The 16956-nt window shown below is 49.7% G+C and overlaps 1 protein-coding gene across 1 annotated transcript in view; it reads left to right on the plus strand.

Annotated features, from left to right (window-relative positions):
• fgf13a (fibroblast growth factor 13a) overlaps positions 1-16956 on the plus strand; it is a 94868-nt gene that overhangs the window by 13457 nt on the left and 64455 nt on the right. The gene's annotated exons all lie outside the window — the stretch shown is intronic.

Consider the following 16956-nt stretch of genomic DNA (forward strand, 5'->3'; position numbering starts at 1 on the left):
GATACACACAAGGACACTCATACACACACACACACCTCCGCATAGTTCCTGGGGCAGATGGCTACTCTGCTGCCCTGTTGCTCTCTTAGTCCCGCATGGGGGATTAGAGGGCCACACAGCCAGACATTTCTTGGCCCCCATTGTTTTGTTTATTTATTTCATGTCCTTCCGCCTTGGCTTGTTTACAACAGTGAGCATTTAGCACTGAGCATTTTAGTCAGCCATTGGGCTTTTAGCATGGCCATTGTCAGATCCCAATAGCCGCTGCCTCTTCGTAGCAGATGACCTGACCCATATTTTCTTCTCCCTCTGGCTCTCGTTAACGGTGGCGATCGGTGACAAACTCGCTGCCCCACACCTCTTGTGATGTGAGTCGTGGGTGGAATGGAGTGGTGTGGAGTGGAGTGGTGTGAGTTGGGCTGGGGTGGGGTGGGGTGGGGTGTGGAGGTGATGTATATGAGCAGAAGCAGGCCTGAGTGGGGGCTCGTCATGGTTAATCTATAGGGATGGGAGCAGAGAGGCTGGAGGGGGTGGACGTGGTGGTGGAGTGGTGGCGGGGGCAGAGGAAGGTTGCTGTATGTTCTCAGCCAGGGTAGATGGACTGGACTGACCACTGAAGGGGCGCCAGGCGGGCAGGCAGGCAGTGATTTAGACCTGGGGCTATGCATGGGTCTGTGTATGTGTGTGTGCATGAGAGAGAAAGAGAGGGAGAGAGAGAGATTAGGAGAGATGGTACCATGCACAGAGCCCTATTCCTAGTCTCTCTTCTCCCCTCTCTCCCTCTCTCTCTTTCCCTCCCTCTGCTTGCGGTGCACACTAGCCAGAAGACACAGAGGCAGATCAAACAGGGCGAGAAGAGGAGGCGGGGCAGGTTTACTCAGGGCTCTGGCATACACACACACACACACACACACACACACACACACACACACACACACACACACACATTCCCTCGCCTCTCCTTGCCAGCTCCCTTTTCAGGCTGCCTCTCTCTGTGTCAGTGTGCTTTTGAAAAACTCGCTTGTCTGCTCAGCGCAGACACACAGTGCTCGGCTTGCTCAGAGGAGACAGTGCTAAAGTGCAGGACTTAATAGCTCCACTGACGCTCCCCTTCTTTTCTGTGCATAGAGCTCTGTTCTGTCCATCGTATTAAAGCAACAGCAGATAGTAAGAGTGACAGTGTGTGGTGAGGAGTGATGAGTGAAAAGTAGTCAGAGGGCTTTCTTGGGTTGCAGACCTGAAATCATCTGTGCATTTTAGTCAGAAACAGATCATTTGGTCTGGAGTACCTGTTTCAATACTCCAGCACCCCAACAGTACTTTGCCAGCTTATCCAAACAATAGACTATGTTCTTTGGTCATTTTCTGTTTTTAAAGTTTACTTTGTATCACTAACAAGAGAAGTCTCTCCTGATGACACTAAGGTCAGCTTTTAATTGGTGTGGCATGTCCAGTGTGTAAGTGTCAACTTATGTACTGTTGTTAAATATACTGCCATTGGGTTACCAGACACAAGAGGAGGTGTGTGTGTGTGTGCGTGCATGTGTGTAAGTACTGTATGTGTGTAACTGTGTGTAGCTGTGTTAGTGGGATGTGTTAGTGAGCACACTAGCTCTTGGCTCTGTCCCTTGGGATGTGCTACATTTTAATTATGATAAACCTCCGCCCACCCAACACACGCATACACACAAGCCACACACAGACCTACACGACACACACAGACACACACACACAAGCACACAACCGTGCGGGCATGTGGCGTAATCTAACAGCAGTGTAATTACAGGATTGGATGCTGTTATGATTGGAGCAAGCACTTCTAAAGTATTTTGGCCTAAACTTGTTAGCGGTGCGGCGCTAGGAGCTAATTAAGTTGTTTGTCTTTTGAGGAGCGCTATCTCCGCCCGCCGCCCCCAACTAATGAGCCGCTGAGCTCGTCACACACAAATCGCTGCCTGATCCAGATCACAGGGGAACCGAGACGCCAACCAACCATCGGGGTCCTGGCTGAGCGAGCTGCTCCTCCGTCAGGCGCTCCGACGGACGCCCCGCAGGGTCCTCGGGGTCCTCAGGGTGCTGGAGGTTGCGCTGCACTGCGCTGTGCGGTGCGGTGCGAGGCAGGCGGTGGGAAGTGTGAATGTGTGAATGGGCCAGAGCACACACAGACACACAGCTCCTCATTTAGAGGAGGCTCAGCGGCAGCCTGCGCAGGGTAAGAATAGCAGCAGCAGGCTTTGGGGCCTCGGCGCTGTCTGGAGGTGAGGATTTGGATAGGTGCTGCATGGTGGGCTCACACACACACACACACACACACACACACACACACATACGCACACATACGCACACACTGACACGCACACACTCACACATACGCACACACACACACACACTCACACACATACGCACACACTCACAGGCACACACTACCACATACGCGCACACACACACACACACACACACACACACACACACACACACACACACACACTCTCTCTCTCCACTCCGCTCCCTCAGAGCAGCACAGCTGCTCAGTCTCACACTGAGTTTCATCAGATAAATCAGCCAATGAGTGAAACGCTTTGATAACACGAGGAAGCCCAGGTGAGACGAGGCCATCATTCATTTGCACGCATCCCAGAGGTGCCATGTAAGCATTGCCAATGAGCAATTTTTTCTGCTAGGTTAAGCCTAATGATGTCTGGATAAGTAAGGCATATCAATAAAGCATTAACTGTCTTTAATTACAAAGACACACACACACACACACACACACACACACACACACACACACACACACACACACACACACACACACACACACACCCACAAACACAAACATTTTCAAATGACTGTTAGCATTCCTACGAATTGTATTGTATTTTTTTGCTTTGTTTTGGGGCTTGTGCAGTGACAGAAGCCTGGCATGGGAGCAGTGCAGTGGTCTTGCCAGGTAGCCTGCTCAGTCCCCACACTCAGCTCAGTGTCAGAGTGAACCAGCTGCCTGCAGCCCATATGCAAACTATCTCAGTGCTGTCTGTCTGTCATGGGCATGCTGTGATATCCAGTACAGGGCTACAGTGGGAGAGAGAGCCTGGCAGGTATTTATAGCTGTGCTCTGGAGTGGGTTGGGTCACACACACACACACACACACTAGCACCAACACACATGCACCAACACACACACACACACACACACACACACACACACACTAACACACTAGCACCAACACACATGCACCAACACACACACACACACACACACACACACACACACACACACACACACACACACACACATAATTGCATGCAAGCACACAACACTGACTGTCAGACTCTTGCATGAGAACACTCCAAATTAATGAGGCCCTTGTCAAGAAGTTGCAGATTATAAATGATCTGTTCACATAAGAATTTAGAGTCCTCCTGCTACGAGGCATAAGGTATTAAACAGACCATAGACTTCGCTCATTTAGACCACATCGTAAATCCTCACCTCTGCAGTCTGAGAGAGGGAAGGAGGGAAGGGGAGAGAGAGAGAGAGAGTGAAAGAGAGAGAGTTTGTGAACAGTGTAAATATACTGTAGATTCAGTGTGATTCTCAGTCCCTTTCCTCAGAGAAGTGCAACTTTGAGGAAAAATGCTAATTAACGCTAATGACCTACTGATTTGGTCAGTCAGTCATCTAGGAACAAAAAGGTAACAGTACCCTGAAGATCTCAGTGAGAAGGGGGCTGTTTGAAGCATCAGAAGGTAGTGACCTTGGGAAGCTTGGATGCGGTCATGGGCTAGATAATTGCTTTGGACATTAGCACCTATGCACATATACATATTACACACAAACACACACACACACACACACACACACACACACACACACACACACACAACAGAGTAAGCCTTCACACTTTGTCAGTGTCTAACTCTGCTGCAACTGCAGAAGTGTGTCTCCTGCTGTGCACAATGATGCTCAGATGGAGCGAGACCCACACACACACACAGACACACACACAGACACACACACACACACATGCATACACACACATACACACACACATACCATACACAAACACTAAGACGCACACACAGACACACACACTCTCACACAAGTACTCTGCTCTGCTCCTGACCTCAAGTGACTGCCAGCCCTGACCACTGAGTGCAAGGCTCAGCCCCTGTTCAGCCTCATCTGGGGAGCGCATGTCCATTAGCTGTCATCTCCTCTTCTCTTCCACCCATCCCTCACTCTGCACCGCACTCATTCTTCTGATCCCTCACTTCCACTCCAGGAGCCCTGATTCATTCAAGGCCAGAAGGCTGATTCTGCTGGACACTCACATGCTTGTACCCTGATTGACCTGTGCAAGAGCGGCATTTACAGCACTACATTGGTCCTTGGTCTAATGTGTGTGTGTGTGTGTCTCTGTGTGTGTGTGTGTGTGTGTGTGTGTGTGTGTGTGTGTGTGGGGTCTCTCCCTGCAGTGTTCCCCTCTGGTCGTTTGAGGAAATCTAACGAAGCTAAATAGAAGCTGTTGCTGTTGTCGTCGTCGTCGACGCCGATGCTGTCGCCATAGCAGCTCCTCTTCCTCCTGTCCCCTCCCCTGTCAGCTGCTGCTCCCAAAGATAGCAGCCCCCCCGGGTGCCAATCACCGGGCCGAGTCGAGCTCCGCCTCGCATCCCCACTCCTGCTGCCCCCATCCCGGCACTGCCAGGGGACCGGCCAATTAGGCGCGCGCTTTGCCAAATCACGGGCTGTGGAGTGGAGAAAAGGGCCTTAATGAGTGTGACTGTCACGCCTGCTCTCTGGCTCTCTCCTGTGGGCTCGCTGACGGAGGGGAGGCAGCGGAGGTGGAGGTGGTGGTGGTGTGGGGGGGGGGCAGGATTACCTCTGTCAGAGCACCACACCACTGGCCACCTTTCATTAAATGGGCCATGGGAAGAAGGGTCCCCAATTCCCCCACTGCACAGTAGATGCCCTCGGAACAGAGCGAGAGAGAGGGGACGGGGAGGTGGGAGAGAGGCAGACAGGAGAACTGTGTGAGCTGGATAGAGAGAGACAGATGTGTTTAAGCCTCCGACTGCTTCCTGAATAACGGGCTATCTATAGATGCGGGACAAAGACTCAGACATACTGGGACAAATATGTATGTCAAGGAAGGCTGCAGAGGGTGCGTTTGAAATGTGTTTCGGCTTTGCGCGCTCACACTGGTTTTGGGAGCTGTTTGAAAGCCCATGGCATATGTCTGAACGCCATAACTCTGACAAGGCCACGGCCTGGTCGTCATGTATTTGCCAATGTATTTCGACTCAAATGTCAGCATATCCCGTAAGGAACATGATTCATGGATGTAAGACTAGAAGGCTGTCGTGCGGCTGGTTTCTCCGATTGCTATGCGGACGAGCTTACAGTATGTGTAATCGCACCTGTGATGTTTGCTCTGAATTATTCATGCTCCCGCAATCTGGGAGGTGACAAGACACGCTATTTTTAGAAGCTGATTAAAAACAGTGGGGGGAGAGAAAAGGCCCAAGGTGTTCTTATCTTAATGCAGAGTCGTTTGCCTCAGTTACGTCACCTCAGCACAGCTGTGTTCTGCAGATCGTTTAAGCGTTTTTGACAGCCTTTGTCCAGTCCGTCGCATCTGTCAGGAGAAGGAGGAAAAAAATCACAGCGTCGCTAAGCGCCTTGTTGACGTGGTGAATGATGATGCTTGATGAACTCTCGCGTTCGAGACCCTTACTCGACGACTGAGCCATGTGGTATGTGTGTGTGTTTGCCAGTGCGGTGGTCCGTTCCCAGGGGAACGGTGAGCTCCTGATGTTTCCACCTCGCTTACCCAGGGGAAAGCCAGTTTATTATTAATATATTTTCCTCCCTCATGCTGCAGGGACGAGAGGCTGCACTCATGCAGAAAGCTCCCGAGTGCCAGCTCGCTGTGTGTGTACATCAGACGATAGAGACTGGAAGTGGTGCAAGTGCCATCTCCTGCCTCTGTCTGCGTAGGGCTCCTTCAGTCTCGCCCCTTCTCCTCCTCTCCCGTCAGCCTCGGTAGCGCGGAGCTCATCTCTCACGCCCCCCTCAGCCTGATGCCTGACTGGACCGTGCTGCCCCCCTCGACCCTCTCATACACACATGGGGGTGACGTGGGCAGTGCAGCCCACAGGATATGGACTGAGCATTCTGGTTTGACGGACTCAGGGCTGAGATGTCAGCACGCTCTGTAATGGGACGCCTGTTGTGGCACGTGGCTCATGTTGAACCTGTCAGTACCTCCCCTAATGGCCACGCAGAAAGCCCTCGGCCTGAGCGCTGTGTTTTTAGCGTGAAGGGTTAAAAGGTCTGAACTCAGTTGCCCAGTGAGGCGGTCCTCTGCTGCCGGAATGGGAGGGAACACTACGTCTTGTCCTGCCGAGGTGCTGATGGCTGGAGCGGAGGTTATAAGTGTTCTGGTGTTTTCCACGACCTCTCTGTTCCCCTTGTTGTTTTTCACTGATCTTGTGGGTTTTGTCGTTGCCCCTGCTGCGGAGGTCTGTGTGGAAGACAGCTGAGAAATGATACCACAAAGTGGGTCACTTAGAAGCCGGCGCTGGAGAGATGCGCTCCCTCGGTCGCTCGCTGCCTTGCCTGCCTCTTTTTTTAGGGCCTCTCTGCGCCAGAGGCCACGGTCAGCCGGCCGCCTCACAGGACGCCTGAGCAGAGCAGGGCTCTGATAGCATATTTTTACTACCATATTTCTCTTAAGACTCAGTCAGTACGATGGAATATCAGGATCCAGGCTTTTATTCTTTTCTATGAGGGGCCAGTGCCCCTCAAGGGAGAGATGCATGTTTGTGTCACCCCATCATGGGTTTCACCAGTATTCTCTGACTATACAAAAACCATATTTAAGTTACACACAAAGAGAAGGAGTGACCTACTATGAATATGCAAGGTAAAGGTGTGGTGGAAGGGGATGTGGCCTTTTGGGTGCCATCAAGTCTGGTCAGCTTCTATTGTCTTTTAATTAAAACTACCCCCTTTCCTGGGAAGTTCTTCAGAGGCCTGGCCCCATACTGTTTCTACAAACATTAACGTTTCACACCTGGTGATAGGCAAAAGGCCTCTAGACAGGCTTTCATTGAATTCAAGGATAAACCAAGGATACTCTGAATATACAGACCAAAGACACAAGAGATATATACACATCACAAATGACCATAAGAAGTACACAGTATGTACATTTACAGAAATGATTCTGATTCACAACCCTTTCAGCTCCGACTGGACTGGAGCAGTGGGCAGCGCACTCCGCTGTGGTGGAGGCTTGTTGAGTCCAGCATTAAAGTAGCCAAACACGAACTGATCCAAATCTACAGATTGATTGAAAGTAACATGTGACCCTATCTCTACAGAAACTCTCTCTGTAGTGGCTCTGGCCCCTCTGAAGTGTTGTTAGGTAGTAGAGCAGCCTGTGCCGTGCCCTTGTGTTGAAGCAGAGACAGTCAAACGTTATGCCTTGTTTTCTTGCAGTCACAGCACGCATGCTGGTTGCAGTGTAGCCGTTGGGCTTCTTAATTAATGCTGGCCATTAGGGTCCAACAGTCTCAGCCACTGCAGTAATGTTTTTACTAGTCTTTAGTCCTAATCGGTTATTGGACGTTGCCAGTGTTTACCCTTGCTCTAAAATCTAATGTTACAACAGTGCAAATCACCACTCTTGCACGGGATCAAACAAGTGGACTCAGAAAGTATTAAGCATAACATAGGCTCAGTTGAACTATTATTATGTTTATTATTATTATGTCATAAATAATGACTGGATTAGCACTGGCTTGCCATAGTCCTCTGGGGAGTTTTTGACTTTAATCTTGCTGTGCATTCGCTCCCTCTTCTTTACTCTGTTGCGTATAAACTTTTCCTGTTTCCTATAGGCGTGTGAGGCTTGTGATGCAGGATGGCATGGAGTGCACTAATAAATGAAAGAGTGTAGTAATGTGTTGGCTTCCATCAGAAGGGCTTTGCTTGTGCGGCTGACAGCTCTTGTGCTGAGTATCTGTGAGCCCACGCCCTGCCTGTTTCAATCGCGCTGCCCCGCACATGGTGTCGCCTGAGGCAGCTCCTCAGCAAAGGTCAGGCAGGAAGGATCCACATCCGGCAGAATTTGCCAGTCTGTGAGGTGCTGCCATGTTTGGCCAGTTGCACGCCACAGTCCTGTTCCAGTGTCCTGAGTTGTGCCAGCAGTTTAAGCCTAAAATAAATGCAGCCTATTTTATATTTTACATTTGCTCTTATTTGTTGAATGGCCTACCTAGATCAAATTGCTCTGCGACACACATAAAATATACTTCAGTACAAGTTGACTTGTGATACACTTGAATATACTTTTCAAGTTTATCACATTTCAACCAAATTTCTTTTTAAATATTCCCAGTTTGTAGCTTGGAATTTGAATAACAAATGACAAACATTTGTAAGACTCTGACTGGATGCTTTGCTTTGATCAGCCATAGAACGCTGTTTTTGTCAAATGTGCAGTGCTGTAGGTGTCATGCATAATAGCAAGGCCAGTGATCGTCCGTGGCTGCTAATCTCTAAACAGCCTGCTGTGCCTCTGTCTGCCCGTTAATGGGCCCTCATTACGAGCAGGCCGCTAGTCCCGCGCGGTGACATTAATAAGGGTGAAGATGTAAAGCTCTGACATACATCTGCAGGGACAACAGGGAAGAAAACAACATCCAGCAGGGGGAAAAAAACAATTTAATGCCTCCATGCCCTCGCTGCGCTAGCGGCTGGCTGTACTGGACAAGAAGGAAGTGATGCGGTGAATGTGGTGGAGGAGGAGAAGGGGGTCACTCTCACCTTTAGTCCTCACCTGCACAACCTCATAAGCCTTTTGGGAGTACGAGAGATAAGACATCATCCATTTTCATTTATTGTTGTGCTTGCTATTTTGAAGTTAATTGAAGTCAGCTGGTTGAGCGCTGGAGGGCTGTAAAAGGTAAGGTCATTCGGTGGTCAGACCAATCCATATTCCATTATGCCGTCACACATTTCATCAGAGTGAATATGTCATGGTATTTAGTGTACACTTATGGGGCTTTGCATGGAATAAATGCTGATTGGTGGTTTGTAGACCAAAGACTTGTTATTGCCTGAAGGTGTATAGATGCAATTGGATCACAGTTCATGACGAATAAACAATATGGTTGTTTTGTAGCTCTGCATATGGTAGACTTGGGGACAGAAATGCACCAGTCTTGGTGCAGATAGTGAGAGACCAAATAGCCAGAATGACCCTCACTGACCTCACCTTCCTGACAAAGACAGCAGCTGCCAGTTTACAGCAGCTGATAATCACATTCTTTGTGGCCACTGACAAGTTAAATGCAGCCCGACGAGTCGGCTACCTAATCAGCAATGAGACGCTGGGGCCAATAAGTGCAGTGTAGCAATTAATCCCTAATTGACGCAATCTCTGACCATTAAAGCTGCATCGACCTCCTCCACAGTCTCCGAACAAGAGCCCCGCTGATGTCACCTCTCTCTACGTCAAAGGCGTGACTGAGCGCTCGCACCCCCCTGCAGCAAAGAGGTTGTCATGGCGATTATCTGCATCAGCTCCCCAGCCGCAGCTGCAGCTCCAGCACTGCTGCTTGGGTGCCTGCTCCCCCTCCTCCTCTTCCTGCTCCTCCTCTTCCTGCTCCTCCTCTTCCTGCTCCTCCTCCTCCACCTCCTGCTCCTCCTCCTCCTCCTGCTCCTCCTGCTCCTGCTCCTCCTGCTTCTCCTCCTGCTCCTCCTGCTTCTCCTGCTCCTCCTCATCCTCCTCCTGCTCCTCCTGCTCCACCTCCTTATGCTCCTCCTCCTCCTCCTCCTCCTCCTGCTCCTCCTGCTCCTCCTCCTCCTCCTCCTGCTCCTCCTGCTCCTCCTCCTGCTCTTGCACGTGCAGATGCAGATGAGAGAGGAGAGGAGAGCGGCCAATGCTGAAGGCTAAGGGTGGGGAAGGAGGGAAGGTCACAGGCATCTCTCCACACACACTTGTGCCAGGCTGGAGGGAGGTTTGGTGCCTGGCGGGTTGCGTTTGTGTAGAGCAGGCCCAGGACTTAACAGGCATCTCACAGCACAGGCTCGGGGCAGGTCTACTGTGCCTCTGGTCATTTCTGTCCTCTGCTGCCCAAGACATTATCAACAACATGTTTATAATTCAAGTAAATTGTTTGTTTTTTTTGTGCAGGATGACACTGTTTGTAGTCATTTTATTTAGCTCTGGATTTTGTTATTTAATTGGACCGTATTTTGGATATTTTGGTTAGCTGTGAGGAATATTCTGATGTTTTCCTTTTGAGCATGCATTTCCAGTATTTTCTGAGCCTCTTGTTGAGAGTATTGCTGTGGGCTTTGCTGTTGATCATTTCTTGGGAGGTCTCTTGCGGAGAGCATTAGACTTCCAAATGTGTCTCGCTTGGCTCCCTTATCACCATGCTTCCCCTTAGCTCCGTCAAGAGAGAATGTTCTAGAAAGGGCTCGGGAGAGCGGGGCAGGTACTCGCCTGGTTTCAATTACCACTTTCACACGGGGATCAGACACGCCGAGGGCATCCGGAGTCCCCTGATGAGCCAGAGGGGACGGTGGGGGGGGGGTTGCTCTCACACATGTGCTACCCCGAGCTGCCCTTTCTGGTATGCCTGATGTAAGAAAAGAAAACTGCACGCAGTAAATCTGTCGGCACGTCCTTATTCGCTTTTCACGGGAGTGTGCAGCCTTTAGTTACGAAAACACCGAGCGCAAATGTGAATGCAGCGCAGCCTGTGTGTGAAGGCCTGCTGTGTCAAACGCCTGTCTTTGATGTCACAGCAGCAAAGTTCAAATAGGTGCTCCGCACACAATTAAAAGGACTGTGTCTAACCAGCAGTTCCCATGGTGATGATCTCACCACTTTGTTTTGTTCACACTGCCCAGCAACAGGTGCACAGACCATAACACAGAGCAGTGAGTGGATGTTTTTGGAGGCACCGTATTCCTGAAAGTGAACAACATAATACCCTGCTGAAGAAAGCTTTCTCCCTTTTCTGTCAGCTTCAAACAGGGTGCCAGCGACATTGGACCCTGGTGCTAGTTTTTTGTCTCTGGGCCAGTATTTGTTGTCTCTGTGCCCTGGCATGGATTTTGTAATCCAAGTGCATTTCAGTGTTCAATTAGAAGCCTCCAAATCAGGCTGTGGAGTGAGGCCTTGCCAAAGCCCAGTCTGGGTCACTATGTGCTGACCTTTATATATTCTCTGTTATGATCTGCTGACCCTCTCTTCTAGGTCTTTCTGAAAGATATTAAGTTCAGCCTGGTGTTGAATGTGAGACACAAACCCTCTTTTTCCTGAATGCAGTCCAGTACAAGTCACAAATGTCATTGCAGGCATTAGGGTTTGTCATGTCATGTGTCAGAGTTGAATTTGGCCATATATAGCCACAGAATATTGATATGGACGTTTCTAGCGTTAAGAGCCTTCTCTGCACCATGTCTGTATGTGTGAACTCAGGAGACGGAATCTGTTAGTGTTACAGTGAGACATCTGTACCCGAAAGCTCAGAGTAAATGTCACTTCAGTGGCGAAGTGTGCTTATCCTCCTTCAGACCCTCTTAGGATTCCCTGGATCAACACGCACTTCAAGTTGTGTGGCGCACGGGCTAGATTCCCCACTGCCCCCGCCCCCGCTGACCGCCTGTGGCTGGCTCCGTTTGTAAGGTATTCATAAAAGAAACACGGCTACACGGCTGCCGGTGCCGAGCCTGAATCATTTATATTCTGAAGTGGATCTAAATCCTGCTGCTGCCACCGCCTCGCCCACTCCTCGCCGAGTCCTCTGGAGTCCCAAAGTCTCGTAATGGGCTCGGTGTCGAGCGGCGTTCCTCCACATGTTCCCCCGGTGCTCAGCACGGCAACAGCCCCAGTGCCGCACTTCAGCCCTTAAACCCTCTACTTTGTTACCATGACTTATTTATAAAGCCGCTCGCCGGCCTAAACACTTTGTTGATTTGAGCAGCGCTGCCATTTTTTCTAAGCACAGCCAGAGGGGGCGCTGTTCTAAAGTCTTACAGTGCAGTCAGTGTGCAGCATAAGAACTGTGTTATGAGAGGAAGGGCACCTATTGATATTAGGCCCCAGGTTACAGTGAGTCTCATCATGCTCCACGGTGACAAGTCTACACGTGTTTACATTCACGTACAGTTAGTGGGGGAGAGGGAGACTGTTCCAGTCCTCTAAATCAATGTCTGCGTATTTATACAGCCGCGACACCTGTCTGCTGCCAGGAATGCTAATGGCTCATTTTTACACTCGGCTAAGATGAAAGCCTTCCCAAATTGCCGTTGTTTGTCTCTGTGCTGTTTCCAGGCATTGCGAGCCGAGCAGAGAGCAACTATTTCAGTGGAGGATGAAATACTTTGCCCCATTATTATCTGAGTCAGACACTGTGTGACAGAATGAGGTTGTGTAGAAGGGTGGAGGCTTGGGAAGTTTATTTTTGGGCATTTTTTTATATTGTTTCCTGAATCAGTGACAAATAATACTAATTTAAGCCTGCATGACTTACAAATGGCCAAGCTCAGCCACTTCTTCTTCTGTGTCCTATGGAATGTCATCTACCTAATGGGCTATTATGAAGGAGTATGTTACATAAAACAGCACCCACATTGCCTTCCGAGCATCAGGTCAGAACAAGGTCATTTGTTCAGGAATCAATTCTTTTCGTTTCTAATCCTAAATGTAGTTCTATTCATGTGTGCATGCTTGTAGGAGTGTGCAGGTATTGGCTCTGTGTGTTTTCAGTGCTACGGCAACACACAGCGCTGTTTTATTTATGTTCCTGCTGTCCCAACACAACGCCACTCAGACAGATGATCAATAGCTCCCTCAGAGTCCATTACCCAGAGCTCCCAACTCTAGATGGGAAAAAGTTCCAATGTTGCTACAAGGTGATTTCGAGGCAGTCCAGTGTGTGCTGTGATGTACAAACTGCATTGACCGGACGAGAGTCTGTGTCCTGTCTGCTCCACAGGAATGGGATTAGAACAGCTGGTTTACCCTACGTAGTCATCACACACACACACACACACACACACACACACACACACACACACACACACACACTCTGTGGAGGAGGAGGATGAGTATATGACAATGCCCACCTGGCCAGCCCTTCCATGCTCATGTCGTGTTTGTGTGGAACAGTGTGTTGGCAGAAGCTAGGGGGTGTAGCCCATGCAGGTGCTCTGGGAGCCCACTGCTGCACTGCTGGGCCTCAGAGCCATTGGCTGCTCACAGCTGTGTGCTGAAAGTGTCTGCCGTGCGTAACACACAGAGCCTGGGAGCTCCTCTCCTGCACGCACCATATGTCCACTCTTCCCCATCGCAAATACCAATCACGTCTCAGTGGCGTCAGTGCCGCGGCACGTGACTGACAAAAGGGGCCTTTCTAGACAGGTTCCTGTTTGCTGAAGGGTTTTCTGAAAAGGCCACTTGAATGTGTGTCCCAGTGCCATTTACCCGCCCCCGTCAGGGTGGTATCATGCGTGGCACAAAAGGAGCCGCCATCAATGGAGAGCTATGAGCTCCGGTCCCCTTGTGCTGGCCCCTGGCTAGCTGCCGTCCCTGGCAAAGGCTGCGTCCTCACAGCACAAAGGAGACGCCGTGCGCCTGAGGGGTGCTGGACTGGACACAGAAGGAGAGGAGGAGGAGGAGGAGGAGGGGGAGGAGGAGGAGACGTGGTCAGGGAGTTGACTGCAGTCAGATCTCTAGATACTCTGTGGCTCCCTAGCCCTGCGCCACTGAGTCTGTGTCCCTTATGTAAGCACAGTAGCCGCACAGCCCAACTCACGTGTGTGTGTGTGTGTGTGTGTGTGTGTGTGTGTGTGCATGTGTGTGTGTGTGTGTGTGTGTGTGTTGGTTTTAGTTGCCAGTAGAAATGTGCCAAGAGGGAGAGATGAAGTGGCTAGGGCTGGGAGGAGAGAGGGGGATAGCTCATGATGCTCACTGATAGCTCTCTCTTTCTGTCTCTCTGTCTCTCTAGCTCTCTTGCTTTGTCTCTCTCTCATAGACAGAGCCATCTCATAGACACCTGAGCATGTCTTTGTCTCTCTTTCTGCTCAGCTGATGGCTGAAGAGGGTGGTGTCTCTCTCTCTCTCTCTCTCTCTCTTTTTGGTTTCAGCTGCTTTGGGTCTGATCGGGTAGCTCTCTCTGGTGAGTGTGTTAGATTTGATGAAAGGTAAACTGGTAAGGACCCTTAGCAGGTGCAGGTGTCATGATGCTTGTGAAAGTCATTGGATTCTTGCAGATTTGGCAGGAATGTGTCATGAAGACTGATGGTGGGGATTAGATGGCTAGATGAGGGAGACATTACTGATCACCCAGCCATCCTTACGCATCCTTAGCACACACAGGTGTGAAATGGAGTTTTCCGCCATTCAGCACCATGTCAGCAGGTTGTGCCAAGATGTATAGCCCAGTGATGGAGGGCCCTGGTCATGTGTTGCCAGTGGAGATGGAGGCTGACATGCTAGTGCTTGGCCCTCAGCTGTTGCTGAGTGACCGAGGGCCTAGTGTCCCATGGTTGTAAAGGTTGATCTGCAGCGCTAGCAGCTGTGCTCTGTTTACTGTAGGTTTGTTTTCCTGCCTGGTGCACTCATGTGCTCTTAACCTGTACGCCACCCTGTCACTGGCGCCTCGTGTTCACTTTGGACAACTCAAACGCAGGCTTTCACCAGCAGGGGGATTATTGCCCCCCTCAAGCCCCTCAGTGTCAAGTACTCAGCTGCTACTCTCCGTCTCTGCCAACACATTAACACTCATGGATGTGTGTCTGACGTGCAGAAACGGACAGAGGTGGAGGACAGGGAGGAACGCTGAGTGACCCCTGAGGTCTGAGGTCCCACCGGCCGGTGCAGGAGGTGGGGCGTGGCACACTGGCGTCCTGCGAGGCTCCTGTTTCAGACGGCTCTCTTGACGGGCTGTCAGGCCGCTCCCGCACCCCTGGCACGCGCTCAGCAAACGTGTTGACAGAGTGTTCAACACGCACGCGTCACTTTTTATTTTTTCCTTCTTTTTTTCCACCCCATCAAAATCTCTGGCCTGGTTTCAGATCTAATGAAAAATTGTGACGGGAGCGATCCTGGCATGGCCACGCTTAACGGCCCAAAGGCAAAGACTTGGCGCCACGGCGCTTTTTCTCCATATCCATCCACTTTTGTTGTTGCTGGCTGAAGATGATGAAAATAGAACAGCAGAGAGCAGCTCATGCCAAAAGCGCATCAGCTCTGGTGATCTGGGCCTCCACACTGTTTTTATCTGAAGTGAAGAATGAAGGTTAAGGTGAGGTTGCGTGCATGAGGCCAGCTGTGCGTTGCATGCTTGACCTGCTACTGTATGTGCGGAGCACGTGGGAGTGACCACGGACAGTTGTGCTGACAGACAGGTATGGTGGACTGCAGCTGTCTGTCTTTTGAGCTCTTTGGTCAGGGTGGTGCAGGATAGGCTGTGCACCCTGCACATCAGATACTGGTGTTATGTGAAGATACTCTGTGACTAGTCATCTAAATGAAATGATGCGTGGCTCTCACTGATCAAAGACGTTTCATTTCATTTCTTTAATTTCATCAAAGCTGGTTGTCATAAGTCACATGGATTCATACATTGTGTTCAAAGTACAAAGTGAATTTAAAACAGTGAATCACCAAGTCTAAGACATTTATATTTAAACCCATTGTAACTGAGCAAACAAGACTCATCTGTTCAATCTGCCAGTGAATCATTAAGGGTTGTTGTTTCCCTGTCACTTGGGTCTCAGAGAAAGTCAGAGAAGCCTGGTACGGCAAGCAGCAGATGTCCAAATATCAGGATCCTGCTCTGTCTGGGTCTGGATACCTTTGACTTCATGTCGCAGCCATTGCTGTGGAACAACTCCACTCCCATACCCCCTGGTTAGCTCTGGAGAACCAGGCGTAGTGGAAGTGACTTGTTTTTTATGAATGGCTTTTTATTGTTTCTGAGAACAAAGACAAACAAACAACATCATGCTTTGGAAATGAGAAGCAAAGGGACAGGGACATATATGTGTGTGTATATATGCTTTGGAAATGAGAAGCAAAGGGACAGGGACATATATATGTGTGTATATATGCTTTGGAAATGATAAGCAAAGGGGCAGGGACATATATATGTGTGTATATATGCTTTGGAAATGAGAAGCAAAGGGGCAGGGACATATATATGTGTGTATATATGCTTTGGAAATGAGAAGCAAAGGGGCAGGGACATATATATGTGTGTATATATGCTTTGGAAATGAGAAGCAAAGGGGCAGATATATGTGTGTGTATATTTGAAAATGAGAAGCAAAGGGGCAGGGACATACTGTATATACAACTCACAGAGCAAGCTGTGTAGGTGACTTCTGCTTTCTTCAGAAAGTCCAGCAGGCCGGCGCTCACGGAGATGTGCGTTACCGTCGGGAGGCTTTGACTCACTTTGCTCGCCCCTGAAAGAAATCAAGTACACCTCCCCACTGGCCTTTGTGCTGGTAGCCGTGCGTTGGCCGTCCATTTGCACTGTGTCAGGAGAGCACAAGGGAGCGGGTGCTTTCTTCTCACCACTGTCTCACGCTGCACACTTAAAGGTTAGCCGAGGACCAAACGCTCACGGTAACAAGCTCAAAGGCCTGCTCTGTTCTTTGGTCCTTTGGAAGCCATCAAAAGAATAGTTCATCCTGAAATTTTTAGTTCACCATGCTCTTTTTTAAAAACATGAATACATCATTATCTTAGTACACAGTACTTTCAGGCATTAAGGAACATTGTGTATTCAGAATATCAAGACATTTAAAAAGACATTTTAGCTTTTTACTTCAAGTATCTGGCCTTGGGACTTGAGACAACACATTCATGGGACATTCATACCATACAGTGAGTGTAGACCTTGTGCAGTATTGATGTT

The sequence above is a fragment of the Alosa alosa genome, chromosome 21 (assembly GCF_017589495.1).
Source record: "Alosa alosa isolate M-15738 ecotype Scorff River chromosome 21, AALO_Geno_1.1, whole genome shotgun sequence".
NCBI classification, from domain to species: Eukaryota; Metazoa; Chordata; class Actinopteri; order Clupeiformes; family Clupeidae; genus Alosa; species Alosa alosa.